Raw genomic sequence first — 16,324 nt, 5'->3', positions numbered from 1 at the left:
AATTAAATACTGTAAATACAATAATAGAAAGTGTGATGACTTGGCTCGGAATTAAGTCAAAGTTGCTTTGCAAAAGAAAAGAACAATGCTGGTTTCAGATTAAGAGCACAGCTTTAATGTTTCCAGAAAAGCACTCTGTCAGCATCTTTCAGAAACAGATCGAGTTCTTCCAAATTGGCAGCAATAACTCTGTACTTATTTGTTCTTACAAATTAGACTTATATTTGTAGATGTTTGCTCATTGGAAAAATAAAAAAGAATTGCGCAAAACAAGCTTCTGTGCTTTTTACCTGTGTGATTGCCAAATTGTCCTTGGTAGGTGATATGCTATAGACATTTGGATTTACAACATTTGCCAATTTTGTCAATTCGTATGAATCTCTGAAAATGAGGCTAGATCCCCACAAAACGAACAAAAACTAAGCAAAAAAGCTGTAAATTTTCATCTGAGATTTGTGGGCTCTTTCAATCTCACTGTTTTATACTCTCTAAATGTCTCTGCTGACCACCTCCACTTCTGTCTCACATCTCTGCTTCCGTGTATCGCATCTTCTTGTTCTTCACTTTCTTCTCTCTTCTTTCTTCGTCCACATCTCCGCAGAAATAACCTCCTGGTGAACTTCCCCCAAGTTGACGGTGTTAGCGGCGACATCCTCTCCCCCGATTGGAGGGTCAGAGTACAGGAAGCTTGGAAGCTCTGCAATTTTGATAACCCTGCGTAAGCTTCCACCAAAATGGCAGAGCTTCTGGTGATATCCTTTCCCTCCAATTGGAGAATCGGGAAGAGGATGTTACCTGAAGCTCTGCCATTTTATGCTATGATAACCTAGTGTGAACTTCTGCCAAAATGGCTGAGCTTCTGGTGCCATCCTCTCTCCTGATTGGAGAATCAGGGAGATGACCTCACCATAAGCTCTGCCATTTTGCGCTATATGATAAGCTTGTGTGAACTTGCGCCAAAATGGTGGAGCTTCTGATGACGTCCTCTGTCTGAAGGTTTTAGGAATAATTGTGTTTAATGGATTTACTTTATTTAACAAAAGTTTTATCTTACAAAGTGCATTAGTGCCCTTGAACTTATTAATAGAGTTTAAAACACCATCTATAGCAAACAGGTGAAGTTGTGAAAAAAGGGTTTGAGAAAAATTCTAGCTCTATACATTACCCACAGAATGCATATTGGTGTTATGCCTCCATCTCTAATGGTAAAATCAGTTAATAGTACAAAATAAAATAAAGCCGGGTTTTATAGTGCTCTCCAACAGGACTGTATACAGCACTGTATGTTATGCTTAGGGAGACAAAAAATAATTAGATGCCTTGAATGTTAACAATGGATATCCTCAATCAGTGGGAAGACTGCAGAACATCAAGTATTATTAAATGGTGTATTAAGACAGCTGACATTAAATAATCATCTCTAAAAAAGGAACCACTCAGGAATGGTGTGTCGCATCGCATCGAACGACGAAGACACTGGGCTGATTTAATTGCAATAAATCAATTTATCACAAGTAATCGAATACCAATTCTAATATGAACCGCAATGAAAACAAATGGAGATAAAAACACAAAACTTTATTAACCTATTTACAATGCACTTGGTTTTATCTTTCTTTTCCCATCACAGTCCATGGGATGATTGCTGTTCCATTGAATCCACCCCATTGTTACCAGAACAATAAAGCTGCCTTTTGTGTTGGTGTTATTAAATTAAATGAATACTGTATGTTGCAATATATTTTAATAAATCATATTGTAAATTCTGTTATTTATTACAGGTTATTCAAACCCGCCTTATGTGTTACGTTGTTACTTTATTGCAATGCTGGAAGCTGAATAGTTTTAGCAGCTGTTTAATCTACCACCATCTTTTTTACTATTTTTAGAATCCCAGTTAATGAAGAAATTATTTCTCTATAAAATACAAAATTCTTACTGGTCTGGCCAGAATTTGATTGGATTGTCAATTTTCATCCAGAGGAAAATGATTTTTAATATTATCAAACTTGTTGCTATGTATGATCAATCTCTTCTTTCACCATCTAATCTCTTTCAATAGAATATAATTTCAAGGAATATCACGTGGTCCTCCTTGAGGAATAGAACTTTGTTTATCGCAGTCAATAGAATCAGGTCTGATTGCTGGAAGTGGGAGGAGACGGGGGCTCAGCGCTATCTTTACAGTATCGACTTAAATAAAAATCTGATTTAATCATGGGAAATTGTACAGTCAGCTCTCCGAACAGCAGATATTCAACAGCCCTAGAGAAAGACAATCACTAGTTTGAAAAATTATCTGTTCAGAATTTTTACAATACCTGGGGAGTAATAGCACAATGAAAAATTCCAAGTGTATTCTCTCCATAGATGAGTCAATGTCATAGCCAGATATGTCAATTGATAAGAACCCGACGGTACATACCTATAGATTTTTATATTTCTGCTCAAATACATTGAATGTTTTAAACTACAATGCTGTATATTAGAAAATAGAAAATTCTCCCCATATATATATATATATATATATATATATATATATATATATATGTTACCCACACTAAAAGGTTATTTTATTAGCTTTTAAATTAGTGTTTCAAAAGACTCATTATTGCTTGCTAGATCTTGAAGTTAAATATTGGCAAATTATATTAGAAATCAAAATAATCATACCTAATGAAAATGTCTGCTCGCCCCAATTACACCCAATTCGTTTAAATGAGCCAACTAGGACAAATTTCCTGGATGGGGATGTGTGTGGATTCTTGCCCAGAATATACCTGCCAGTTTATAACAAATAACTTACATATTAGATATCAGCAACCTATTTATTTATACACTTGCAAACAATATTTGGATCCCCAGGGCACATGTTGTAGAATGGCAAGTAATCACGAGGAGTGAAACGAAATAATCCTCCACTTCATTATTTTGTTCTGTTTGACAAATTTTGACAAATGGAATCACTGATGGAGCCAGCTTGCATTTACATTACGCAGCACAATCACAAAAAAGTGTGTTGCAGCTTCATCTTATGTTTTTCATGAGAAAACAACAGAAAAGTATCTTTATAGGTAAGCTGAAAGGCCGTAGCAAAGTACATTAGCTGAAGCTCAGAAGCGCTTTGCCAAGAGAGTACAATTTTGCTTTGACAGCAGATCAATAAACCTCAATTCTACTTGAAATATTCTTTGGTCAGTCAAGAGATCCGTAAAAACAATAAAGGGAAAAAAATATATTTTTTCTTTTTTTACATTACAATCTTTACACTATTTCAAATTATGGGATGTATAAACAAAATTTCTGCTACAAATAATAATAGCCATAAAAATAAAAAATGGGCCATTTTCTGTGCCTAGCTTAAAGTCAGTGAATTCTTAAACATTTCTAGCAAAACCATATTCTCAAAACCAAAACATCAATCATAGGAGCTAAACTAAGAAGGAATGCCCTCAAAACCTCACTTGTCAGAAGGCCTGATGCGCTGCAAAATACGTCACAAAATGTAAAATTTAAAACATTTAAAATCTCATGCAAAAATGTATATAATCTAATAAATTAAGTTGGAACTGTCATCTACCAATTAGTTGAACTAAAAGCACAATATAGTTTTCATTAAAGAGTCTGCCATTTTTTTTTACAATTAGTATTATTTTTTGCATAGTTTAATGTTTTTGGGCAGCTGAACAACAGCCGTGTGTATGTGTTCCAGCTCTGATATTTTACCTCAATCTACTTAGTCTTAATAGCCCAATCGGACATTCTAACAAAAGTCTATGGAGGAAGAGACTTCATTGGCATTGCCATAAAGAACCAGCTGTAGGGTTGGTTAAAAAACGAAACACTTGTTCTTTCGATGGACATCAACAGAAATATATACTTTGCACATAAAAGCCCAGTGATCTGAATTATTATATATTTTATATATTAAAATTATAAGTGTGTATGGTTACATGAGCCTGTGTGATATGTAACTCCCATAGCAAGAAGGCTAAGAGAGCATCTAACACTTCCACATCTCCACTGTGTTGGTGACCAACAATAAAACACAATAGGCAGCGATATACCTACCTTCAGCATAAACTCAATAAGCTACAATCTTGATAAATAACCCAACAGAATTCAATTCAACTATTTTAATAAATTACTCTTGGTAAAAAGGGTTTTAGTCCCTCTTCCAATTTTCCATCTAGCTCGAAAGAAATGGCACGTATATTCAAAAGGAAGGAATTAAAAACAAACGTGTTGTTAGTACCAGAACAATTGTTGTACATAGAACAGAACACTGAACAGTTGTTAGCAATAAAATAAATAAATCAGATTCATATCAAGATTAAGCCAGTTGGCTTGTCCTCGTTTTGGCTTGAAGGCCAAATGTTTGGATTATGTATGTTCAGATTATTTGTTTACTAAAAGTGACTCTACAGTGTGTGAAGGGGAAAATGTCTGCCACAGAGCTTTACTTTTATTTTATTAGCGAGTGCTAGGGGTGGATTGTCTTACCTGGGAGTTTGCAGAAGAGTTGAACGCTTCAACTTTTCGATGTCACTGTGTGTTATGACCATGCTCAGTGAGCTTCTCCTACAAGGAGGGCTAACTTGACACTTCATAATGCTTAATGATCATACCCGGGAAATCGGGGGGTTTTACCCCAATATCAGAGTCTCAGGGTGAAGGAGCAGATGCTCAGGGAGCTGACTCTTTTCTATTCTATACTGCTGTGATATATATATATATATATATATAGTATATTAAGAGTCCCAATTTGTGCTTTTTATACCAGTATACTATGGTTGATATCTCTGCTGTAATTTTAAATAATAACAAGTCAACATTTCCATGAGAACCTGTATTAGAGGCATTAATTACCATATTTGGTCAGTAACTGCACAATAAGCTATTAAAACGTTAATATTTTTAGAGCCTCGGGGTCAGCACATTTTATTTTATTTGGGCTCTGGTGCTTCAGTTAGAGAGCAAAGACAAGTGGATGTGGCAAAATGTTTACCACACTCTATTTTAAAAAAAAAAAATTAAATTGATTCGGGGCAAAGTGGGAAAATGAGTTGCACCAAAGCAGCCAATTGTTGATAGGACAATTCTATTGGTTACTGTGCGGAAAGATAAGTTATTAAAATGTTACTTTTTACACATAACTCTCTAGTAGAACCTTGGCCCAATCGCTCTGCCCATCTTACTATCTGCTTTAAGAGCTCAGGCCTTATGTGATCCTACGGCATTTCATATGTTCAGGATAACCTTATGGCTTGCATTCCTAAAACACCTCGCTGTACTAAACTGGACCATCTACGCTGGTAGGTTATTCCAGCTCTGATACACCAACCTCTAAGTGAAGTAATCTGTCTTTGTGTTAAATTTAAGCCTCTGGCGTGTGGTATCGTGTATAGGGATGCATTAGGTGGAAACCAATGAGTACTGCATACAGTGACTTTTCAGCATATATTATATAAATGGCTGCTTATATGGTGCCTATTTAAGACTCATTTCTATGAACTTAAGCCTGTGTTTTATTTTTCTGAGAAGCCGGTGCTTGCGTGAAAACACACGGAATTTGAGGATTAACTTCGTTGAGCAGAAATTGATCGTAAACTTGGACAATTTATACTTTTATATTTTATTTCCAAAAAACAGGGATTATTCCAGTTTGAATTGTTTCCCATAGAGTGGAGTAATAAAAGGACAGGCATTTTCACACCCCAGTAAAGAGAGCCAGTATAGGATTAACAATTTTCACACATGTCAAAGCGCATTCTTTATAAGACCGTTGAAATGGAACTGTTTGAAAATTTATGCTTTTAGGAGATGAAGAGAGACCATACTTCTATAGAATGAGATTAGAATTCGCTAAGTGCCTGGAGTGATTTATTCAGATCTGTAGTAGAATTTACCATACATTCTAAAATGAGTTTACATTAATGTATAAGCCATTGCTAAAAGTGTTTTCATTGTTGACCTATGTTTTTTTGATGTCCTGCCCAGTCATATCTATATTTTTTGCATGCAACAAACAACATAATTTTGTTCTTTCCCCTAACCAACATCACTCATCAAAACATGATGATACTATGAGCTAAAATCAGCCAAAGGGCACTAGGATTAATGTAGCATTATTTTTAAAGTCTCACAGGCCTTGCTACATACAGCATGTGTTTGTAGTGATGTAAGTAATTACCAGGGCTGAGTGCACTGACATCAAAAAGAAAATTATTCTCGAAGCGTAAGAGCTTCTTAAGAGGTCACCGTAACAGCACAGACCATTAACAACCAGTGCTTCCGGTTTAAAAGCCTGTTCAGGAGTAATGCCTTTGACACTAGTAGTGACTGCCTCCTGTTTAAAAGTCAGCATTAATGACTTTCCATCCTATTTAATGAGGACCAGTAGATTCTATAGGAAAGTGAAAACTAACATCAACAAATGGATAATAAAATGAACACCCCTTAAGACATACTGGGACAGACGGAGAAGAGGGCCTTGCCCTAATGAGTTTACAATGCAGCCTAATTGCAAATAACACTTTCCAACTTGTTTTATTGATCATGCATAACATTAAAATTTAATTTAATGGAAGTTAAAGTTGATCACAACCTTTATCTTCCCGTTGGTCTAAAGATAACAGTTGTCTGACAAACCTTCCTTTTCTGTCTCCTATGGTTCATAGAGCTACTCTTCAGAATACTGGGTAGAATTTGACCTAGCAGCTTAATTATAGAGCAGCACCCAACAAAAACTCAAACACCATTTTGACTAGTTTAGCAGGTGAGATGCTGGTAAAGTCAATTAAATGCCATTGAGTGTGAACATTTTGTGTTGGGTTGGCTTCAACAGCAATTAACTCATTGTCAAGACTCTAAAGCAACCAGCAGTCAAGTTGAGGATCAAGATGGTCAGATTAAACAATTGAGAATTTGAGCAGTTCTTGTACAACCCCTCTTCTCCTGAGGAGATGTGTTGGTTTTTTAAAGCAATAGTCGTTTTGTCCTCTTTTTCAAAGGGGTCTATCTGTACCTGACAGGATTCCTTTCTTCCATCTGGAACTCCGTTCGTGTTTTAGTCAAGCTGATTTTAGAGAATCCTGAAGTTGCTTCAGTTAGGCCAACTCTCACTCAATTTGACATCAACAACTTATTTAGCAAGCAGATTCAAATAGTCTAACATCCACTGGGACACCCATGCATTAACTGCATAAAAATACATTAATGAAAATCACAATATTTAATCCAATGGTTTTCTTAGCTATAACTTGGAAGCACAGAGCGAAGACATCTACATGGTCAAGCTATTAGGGCTAGTTATATTTTCCTTGCCTTTGTTTGTTAGTTTTCTTTAGGGAACCAAAGCAAAACATCTCTTGTCAGGAAAACCCATCCCAGAGACATAGTAAAACTTGTGCAGAGGGGCTGCACGACATGTACCGGATGGACACAGTGTGAGATACGTATTTGTAGCTAGTGAGGATTAAATTAGTACTTATAGCATGAAAACTTGAGTGTTCGTTTTCTATAACTCATCTTTAGAATCAATGTTCCCATCCACCTTTCTATTTGGCAGGTGATGCTCGGAAAACACTGTTGTCTAAGAGAGAAGTGTAGATCGTTCCACGTTTTTAAAGCAAAAGCATTTTGCTTTAAAATGTTCGGAAATTGCAAAGCGTTTGGACATTGTAAAATATTAAAGTGGTCTGTGCATTCATGTTAATGGATAATAAACACTGTTCTTATTTTCAACTAGTTAGTAAATGCTATAAGATAAATTCTTATCCAAAGATGGAGTTTCTTTGTGGTTTTCTTTGGTAATGAGGGAGGTTGGCGTATGGAGAGGCATGGATAGGTATGCAGATCCAGGGAACTGAACATATGCATGCCCTGTAACATTATCAAAGAACAGAATTAATCATAACACATAACAAGACATGAAAAGAATAGAACAATATTCTAAAGTTTTTTTGAGCCATATTATATATTTGGTTGAAACATGAAACAGATTCTCCCAGAAAACACAATATGTTGGGCCCTTCTTTTAGACAATGCCTGAGCTGACTCTTCTTTACTGCAGGGATGCCACTGATTAAGTAATTATTGAAGGTGTTGAGTTCTGATGACATAGGAATGTGTTGACTAGATCACAAAGGAAGATAGAGCAATGGCTATATAGGCATGGCTTTCCATGATATACCAAACCTTGCAGCCCCTGGACACATACACATTTAGATGATGGGTTAGAAAAACAAGAAGAAATTGGGGTACTAAAATGACTTAAACAGTGTCTCCTGCTCCATAATTATGCGTGTTTATAGGGAAGGCCACTTGAGAATCATAGTAATTAAAAGCCCAGTGTGCTAAAGAGAAATATATGTGCATTTGTAATGCTACTTTAGCAAAACCAGATAGCTAACACACACACACACATATATATATATATATATATATAAAACATTTTATTGTTATAATCTATAGATCTATTTCACTTTGAAGTGAAGTGGATAGTAGAATATAAAGGATATTATAAAAAAGGACTCTTGTGCCTTGGCTTTGATTTTTCATCTGCATTTTCTGGCTGAAATGATTAAGCAATGGAATGAAAAAAATGGACAGGAGGCCAGAAATAAATTCAAGGCTTGCAAACATACTCCTGATTTATGATATCAGCTGTCTGTGTTGGGCACATAATTAAGGGCTTGGTATACACAGCCAATGAATAAGGGAAGCAGCTTAGTGAAAAGCCATATAACAGAAAACTCCAGAAATAATGAACAATACTAAATATTCTTTGTTGATTACTATAACGAAGGAGCATTTTTTTCCTTTGTTTGAAATCTGGGTGCAAGAGCTGACCTTCGAGGTGTACAAGCTGTGATCTATGCCTGCAATTTAGGGCTTCCATGCACTATTTATTTGATCTATACCTTCAATGCTGAGTTTTCAGTTGATCTATACCTGTACGGTTGGGTTTGTGGGTTATTCAGTTGCTCTATGCTTGCAATGTTATGTTCCCATGTGTTACTTACTTACTCTATACATGCAAATATGCAGTTTGTATACTTTGTTTATTTGATCTATACCTGAACTACATGGAGGAAGAAAAAAAGAGGTGACTGCAATGGACAAATGGACTCTAGGGGTAATGACCGGAGAAACAGTGGTTTGGCTTGCACAAGGGGCCTGAACACCTAAGGCCAACCCTGATTCTGCTGCTGAGTGAGCTCCAGAAAAGGGAGCTCCATAGTGGCTGAAAATCCTCTTACTGGCTCAAAGTGATGGGGCAGATTCTCAGGTCACACAGTCTGGAGCTGACTCCCTTATACTCTACATTGATCTGATGATATCTAATTAGTGCATTTTTAACATACTACCAGTATGTTGTGGTTGATATCATTGCTTGAATGCAGGTGACTCAATTAAGTATCTATTGAAATAATAAAGTCAAGGTTTGCACAATGACTGGTATAAGAGCTATTTGGTTAACACATTTGAGGGGTGGGTACATAGAATCGTTATGATGAGCCATCATAAGGGTTCATCAATGGGTTAATACGTAAAGATTCTTGATTTTGGGGCACTGTCCCACTGTGGACTAGTTGAGGATATTCTCTGATCTCCCCAAGGAGTATTACAATCAACGGAGGTCTGGATGCAGCCCCTTCTTGTGTCATGCCATACCATTCAACATAAGGGTCCCGATTTGGACACCCAGATGTTGGAGGTATGCTAATTTATAGCTATCTTCTAGTTTTAGAATGCGAATCGGTAAACCCTACACATATTTATCTAATGCAAACTAAAACTTTATATTTTAAATGAGCCTTAATGAATTATGAACCATGAATTAATATAGCGCTGATAAAATAAAGTTGTCCTAGGGCAGATATTTAAAAAAAAGCATTAATTTAATTGACCCCCCAAACAAAAATAAGATTTTTTTCACAATCTAGATAACAAACAGCTAAAAACTGATACTATGACTTGGTTGGTGAAACCCACGGTTTAATAGTGCTAAGTAAGTGAATCACATATTTTGTATGAGACAAAATAAAACATAATAGTTCATTATAATTATTGGCATCTCTTTGTTTTGTGATCACTTCTGAAGAAATTCTTCACATATACTTCATATGCATTAACTCCTTTTAGTAGTTATATTTGTACGTGGAGGCTTCAAATATTACTCTTTCATAGCTGATCACAAATAAGTCTGTTGTGTCTCCATATGGGAGGCCACTAAGTGCTCCTACAAATGCCCTAATTAAAATCCAAAGGATTTCAGAAGTTGAAGCTATTTGGTATTGTCACAATTTAAGCGCAGAAGCAAAAAACATGTTGTTGATGGTTTAAAGTGCTCATTCTGTTTTTCCATAGCAAATGAACAGCAATGCAAACATGCGATAAGGTAAAGGTGACCATAGAAATCAATGCGAGCTCCGATTGGAATTGATGTTTTGTTGCAATACTTAGAAATCACTTTCGTATGAAGTGATCCAATTCACTTGTGAATCAGGTGTAAAAATCATTAAACATATATAAGGATCTCACAAGCACGTGCTCTATCAATACCTGCAAGCCATTATTAACCCTTCAAATGACATAAATCATTAACACATCAAACCAACAGAAGGCTAAAGGAATCAGTTGTTACTCTTGTCTGTATTATACCCATTAATGACTAATAAGAACCAATCATACATGTCTCACAAGTCTAAGTTTATACCTATTTTACAGATTGGAATGGTTGAGGAGGTGATTAAAGATTGATGTAGGTTGACCTCCAACATTTCTATGAAGTAATTTGGCAAGGCTTTGATTCCATTGTGAAGAACAAGCATGCTTTCACTGGGATCACAAAAAAGGTCTAAACTATGCATTTTTTGGCCAGCGGATACTTCCAGCCCACTAAGGGATATGTGTCAGGTTTGTCACAGCTGATATGGATAAATTAAGTGTTTTTTAGGCTAGGATAATACCTAGTGTCCTGAGGGCTGCTGACTGCACACATGTGGCTGTCAGACCTCCCACCATGAGCCAACTGTCTACTTGGATAGGAACCAGCAGTCGATCAACACACAGATGGTCTATGATGCCAACATGCAGATAACCAATTTTCTTGCTGTGTGTTATGTGTCGTAGTCATGACTCAAACTCTCCAGTTGGACAATTCCCCATTCTATAAAAATTTTGAGGACGGCACTCAGTCCATTCGCTATTTGGTAGCTAAGTGCTACTGGCCTCAAGCGTAGGGAAGTATCCGGTTGGGGGAGTGGAGCGTAGCGCAGGTGCCGCCACACAGTGTCCAGCAACGTGGGAATACCAGGGCAAATCCAAGAGAATAGTCGGGGTCATGGTCCAAAGGTCAAGGCAGGCAGCGGTAAACGTCAACGGGGTCACGGGCCAGGGGTCGAGGCAGGTAGCAGGCAGCAATATCGGTTCACAAAGCCAAAAGTCAAAAACCAGGAATCAGTGCAAAACAGGGAAGTCATAACAGAGAGCTAGGTAGCTAGAGTTGGTACTTCACAGTACACAGCTTAACTAAAAAGCACTGGGAGAGAGGTCTGTGGGGTTTATATAGGGGCAGGGTTTGTGTACTCCGCCCCCTATCACCAGATCCCCTCCCCCTGAACCAGCTGAGAGGAGGTGGCAATGGAATACTCCACCTCTCCTCCTTCCCTCTGGTGTCCTACCCAGAGGGTGGTCACACCTTCCGGGGTTAAGCCATGCCCCCTCCTCGTCTGGAGCACGCGTGCGTGTGAGACAGGTTGTGCACGCCGACTGCGAGGTCGGAGTTGCGGCCCGCCATGTAGCAGTGCTGCGGCTGCACTGGGAGACTAGCGGGCAGGAGTAGTAATCCTGCAGGGCAGTTCCAGTGATGAGGGACCCAGGACTCGCCGTGTCGCACAGCCTTGGGGCCGTGCAACCACGCCGTCCGGAGGCTGGCCGATGGGAACTACGTTCCGGGGTGGCGGACCCCACGACGAGGTACGTAATGTTTAGTAATTTGTATATTAGCATTTTTTAGGTGTTCTAATTTTGTAATCCAGATCTAATCTACTAGACAAACACCTTCACTCCCTATTTTACTGCAGACAGTAGAAAGGCTAAGTCTCAACCACTCAGTCTGACACTCTGGCTAATTAAAGTCTATGGAGGAATGAATTGAATTGTATAAGCAGGACTTCATTAGCATTGCTATAAAGAATCAGCTCAGTGTGGTGCTAGAACAGGAAAAGTCACACAAAAATATCACATGACTGACAACAATGGCAACCTTCAGGTCTAGAACAAAATGAGATAACGCCAGGTTTCGTCAATGGTAACCTACCTAACTGTATACAGGTTCAAGGATATTTTTTTCCATGGAGCTTTCCCTTTTAATTTATACACTACAGAGTTTTTATGAAGCATGAAAAGGGGGTGGGAGGAGGATATTCCAGATGCAGAAGAGTTTATAAATGCACAGATCCCAGGCTAATAATGCTATTAAAAAGAATAAAACTGGCATTTTTTAATTGTTAGAATACATAACAGTATTATAAACATTATAGTACAAAACAAACATTTTTCACAATGTACTCCTATTAAGTTGAAAGGAACATGGAGGAAATGCAATAATACAAGATTAGCTCATTATAAAGCTGCAAAGTATAATGGTTTTCAACCACAGGTTCATTGCTTTACCAGCTTATGCGGCATCTCATTTTCCATGTTCTTGCCTGTTCTGTTGATCTGTGATGAGAGCATCATATAAAAGATTTTTTTATGCCCTCTTTTATAGATTTACTTAATGCAAGCCAATTAAAGGTTTGTAAAAAAAAAAGCTAAGAACAGTGGATAGACACAAAGTCTTAGACTTTGATACATTTGTTTAAAAAAAATATTACCATCATTTCTTTTTTACTTTGCCATTAGTAACACAGTGTCATCGTAGCTTATTTCCTCGGCTAAGTATCCCAGGCAAGTCTCCAAGTACTCTGAAACGATATTAAATAATCTTGACTTTTCTCTGATTATATTGATCTCTTGGACGTTAGCCTGGATATATGTAGTAGCTGCTGCTCTAGTAACACTTAAAATGGTTTGTATGATTATGATTCTTCAAACTCCTTGCATCAAGCCAAGAAAGTAGATTTATTAAATGCCACTTGGGGGAACAAACGGCTTTTAGGCATTTTAAACGGGATTAAAAAAATAAAAAAACACACAATTCTATTCTGAATTTAATGTATTAAGTTTTTTCCAGTAACCCATTGTCAGGTGGCGCCCTAAATTTTATTATAACTTCGAAATCTAAAATTTCCTAAATCTCCTTTATCGGGCATTCATACCTGCATTGTAGTATAATAAAAAGAAAAGTACTATATTTTCCTAAATTTTACACTGGGGGGAAATTTATTTTATAACACTCTCATGACAGATACTGGACATAAAAAGTACAGCAACTAATGAAAGGACATGTGCCAGTTGAAGGAAATAATGCGTGGAGATTTGCACTGTGTGAAAACGCTGTCAATAAAATAATAATAATAATAATAACAATAAATCAAGGTCAAACAAAATAAAATTCACTTAAGCCAGCAGATGTGCACATAGAGCCACAGCGTATGCTGTTTTAGAGACAGCCTGTGAGCACAGCATTCCACCTATGCACTGGCTGCTTCAATCTTTTTAGATCTCTTCAGTCCAAGATCTAACTCTGGAATGTGAATCTTGAACTAGTGGCATATTCTGGCCTAGGCTCTGGTGGCAGGACCAGGGGGCAGTAGCCCCTCTGCCACTTCACAGGCAGCCTATTGCCATACCTGGGAACTATTCGGATTTTGCCCAGAGACTCCGGGTGAAGCCCAAGTTCTTGGGGTCTCCTTGTCAGTACAAGGAATATCTGGGTCATGGAAGCAGAGTTTCCACTCACTGCTCCCACTCACTTCCTCTCCAACAATTGTGTGTGTCCTGCAAAGTCAGCAGGGCTGCCTACTGGCCTTCTTCCCCCTAGGTTGGCTCCAGGTAGCCAGAGACAGAAAGTTCCCAGGTATGCCTGTTGCCCTTAAGGGTGATCAGGCTCACTGTAGCGCAACTGCTCTATGGGACACTAAAAGGTCACTGATCTAAACAACTGGTCCACTAACACTATGGAGGACTGTGCCTCCATAGTTTTCACCTAATGCCATGCGCTCAACATCGAATTTTGTTTCCTGCCCTTTCAGTTCAGATAAAAATCAAAGGGCTTTTTACAATTGTAAATGAAATTTGTTGTCACTCTCTCATGCTCCTTCACATTCTCTCACCCACCCTCTATCACACTCTCATTCACATTCTCTCACACTATCATTTAATGTCTCAGGCTCTTGGAGGAGCTATGTCCACATAAAAACAATTTAATCATGGAGTTTCCACAGAGAAGCGGACAAAGAAAGAAGACATGATGAGCAGTGGAAGAAGACAGAAAACCAAGAACATGCAAGAGAAGAAGCGAAGCTGCAGGACAAGGTGACAGAGGCCCAGAAGTGGTCAGCAGAGAAGGTAGGGACACATCCAGAGAGAGTATGAGAGAGAGTGAATGAGAGCCTGGGTATCAGTGAGAAAGAGAGCGTGAGTGAGAAAACCAACAAAATTCAAACACAAAATCTCATGTGATGTCACAGGAAAGAATTGAAGTTCTTATTGGCTTTGATATTCATCCAGTCATTAAGATAGGCAATGTCACAATCTACACCTGATGTCAGTAGAAAGAATGTTAGTTTTATTGTTTGTAATATTTGCATGTAGTTCCTGTTTAAATAGTTTACACTAGAAACAGTAGAGTCAGCTAACAAATGCTTTCTTTGGTAACAGACTGTAAAAATATGACAGCGTGAGAGCAGAATATGCATTAGCCGAGCTTTACAGTGATAGTCTGGGAAGCACTGCTTCAATCTCTTCTGCTTTGATTAGCTTTAAATATTTTTATTCATTTTTCAGAGCTCCTGTTGTTTTTCCTTATTGATCTGCAAGTCTAGCAGGTAATCTAGGATCTACATCTTCAGAATATATACCGTGTATTTATATATATCTATATATCTATAGATATATACCTATATATAGATCTATCTATCTATCTATCTATCTATCTATCTATCTATCTATCTATCTATCTATCTATCTATCTATCTATATATATATACATACATACACTTGAGAATTACACTTAAGAATTAATACACTTGAGAGTAGGAGTGCCTTAGGAATAGAGGTTTACCTTTGTGTGTCTTATAATTCCAGCACAAGATGTATGGCTTGAGTCTTGGAATTCATTCCATCAGCAGAACGAAAAAAAAAAAACCCTTTGTGAGTAAGAGTTTTAGTTTTATCGATCTCATATTGACACAGGTACACTTTCACACACGGTGATGTAAATGTTACCAAGGGACATCAGTGTGGAACTGCATATAGAGTGGTTGTAGTCAGCTACCATGGGAAGAAAACGGAGAAGAATTCAATAATATCTGTACACATGACATTCAGAGTTAGCACACATGAAACTCTATGATTACATTTTTAAATTGATCTGTTCTAAATGAACAGATACAAGATTAGGGATACATGTTCTTATCTAACACATTGCTGAGCGGTACAAGCTGGAACAATATATATGCAAACTGGGACCATGTATTTCCTTATTCCTTTTCAGGTTTAAAGTTATTTTAAGGGACTTGTGCCAAATGAAAGCTGCATTGTGTAAAACTGAGTGTGATGTTTATAAAACCTACATTCTTAAACGGTTAAGCTGCTACCCAGATCTACCCAAGTCTACAATCCAGAAACCCAAAACATTTAGAACATTTATGACAAGATTTCTTTGAGGTCATCATACTACACATTCACGTAAAAGCTACACAAATCCTATATCTTGGACGTATATAGAGTACAAGGAACAAGATGTGACTTCAAAATATATATAACACTTATGACAGCAAGTGTCCTTCGAAATAGAGTGTTAGTAAATATGTGATATTAGCTAGAATTATATAGCCCAGTATATGCTGCAGTAATATGCCCATTAATTTTATTTATTCTAGTTTGGAAAGCAGTTTGTCCAGAGAAATGAGAATGTCTTTACTGATGCAGTGCTTTCCTGTCTTTCTATGAAAATTGGCTCTGCGATTTTTTATATCATTATTATCCAAAATTTTCTACGAGCAACTCAGCCTCAGTTATGGTATTTAAATTTTGACCACACGCATGGGATTCATTGTACAGTATCAGCTGAAATATTAACCTAGGAATTAGCGCAGGAAGCATTCGAATCAACCACTGCATAGAGATGACCACGGAATGTAAATGA

Source organism: Spea bombifrons, chromosome 8 (genome assembly GCF_027358695.1).
Source record: "Spea bombifrons isolate aSpeBom1 chromosome 8, aSpeBom1.2.pri, whole genome shotgun sequence".
Lineage (NCBI taxonomy): Eukaryota > Metazoa > Chordata > Amphibia > Anura > Pelobatidae > Spea > Spea bombifrons.
The sequence above is the reverse complement of the archived record's forward strand: the minus strand, read 5'-3'. Positions refer to the sequence as shown.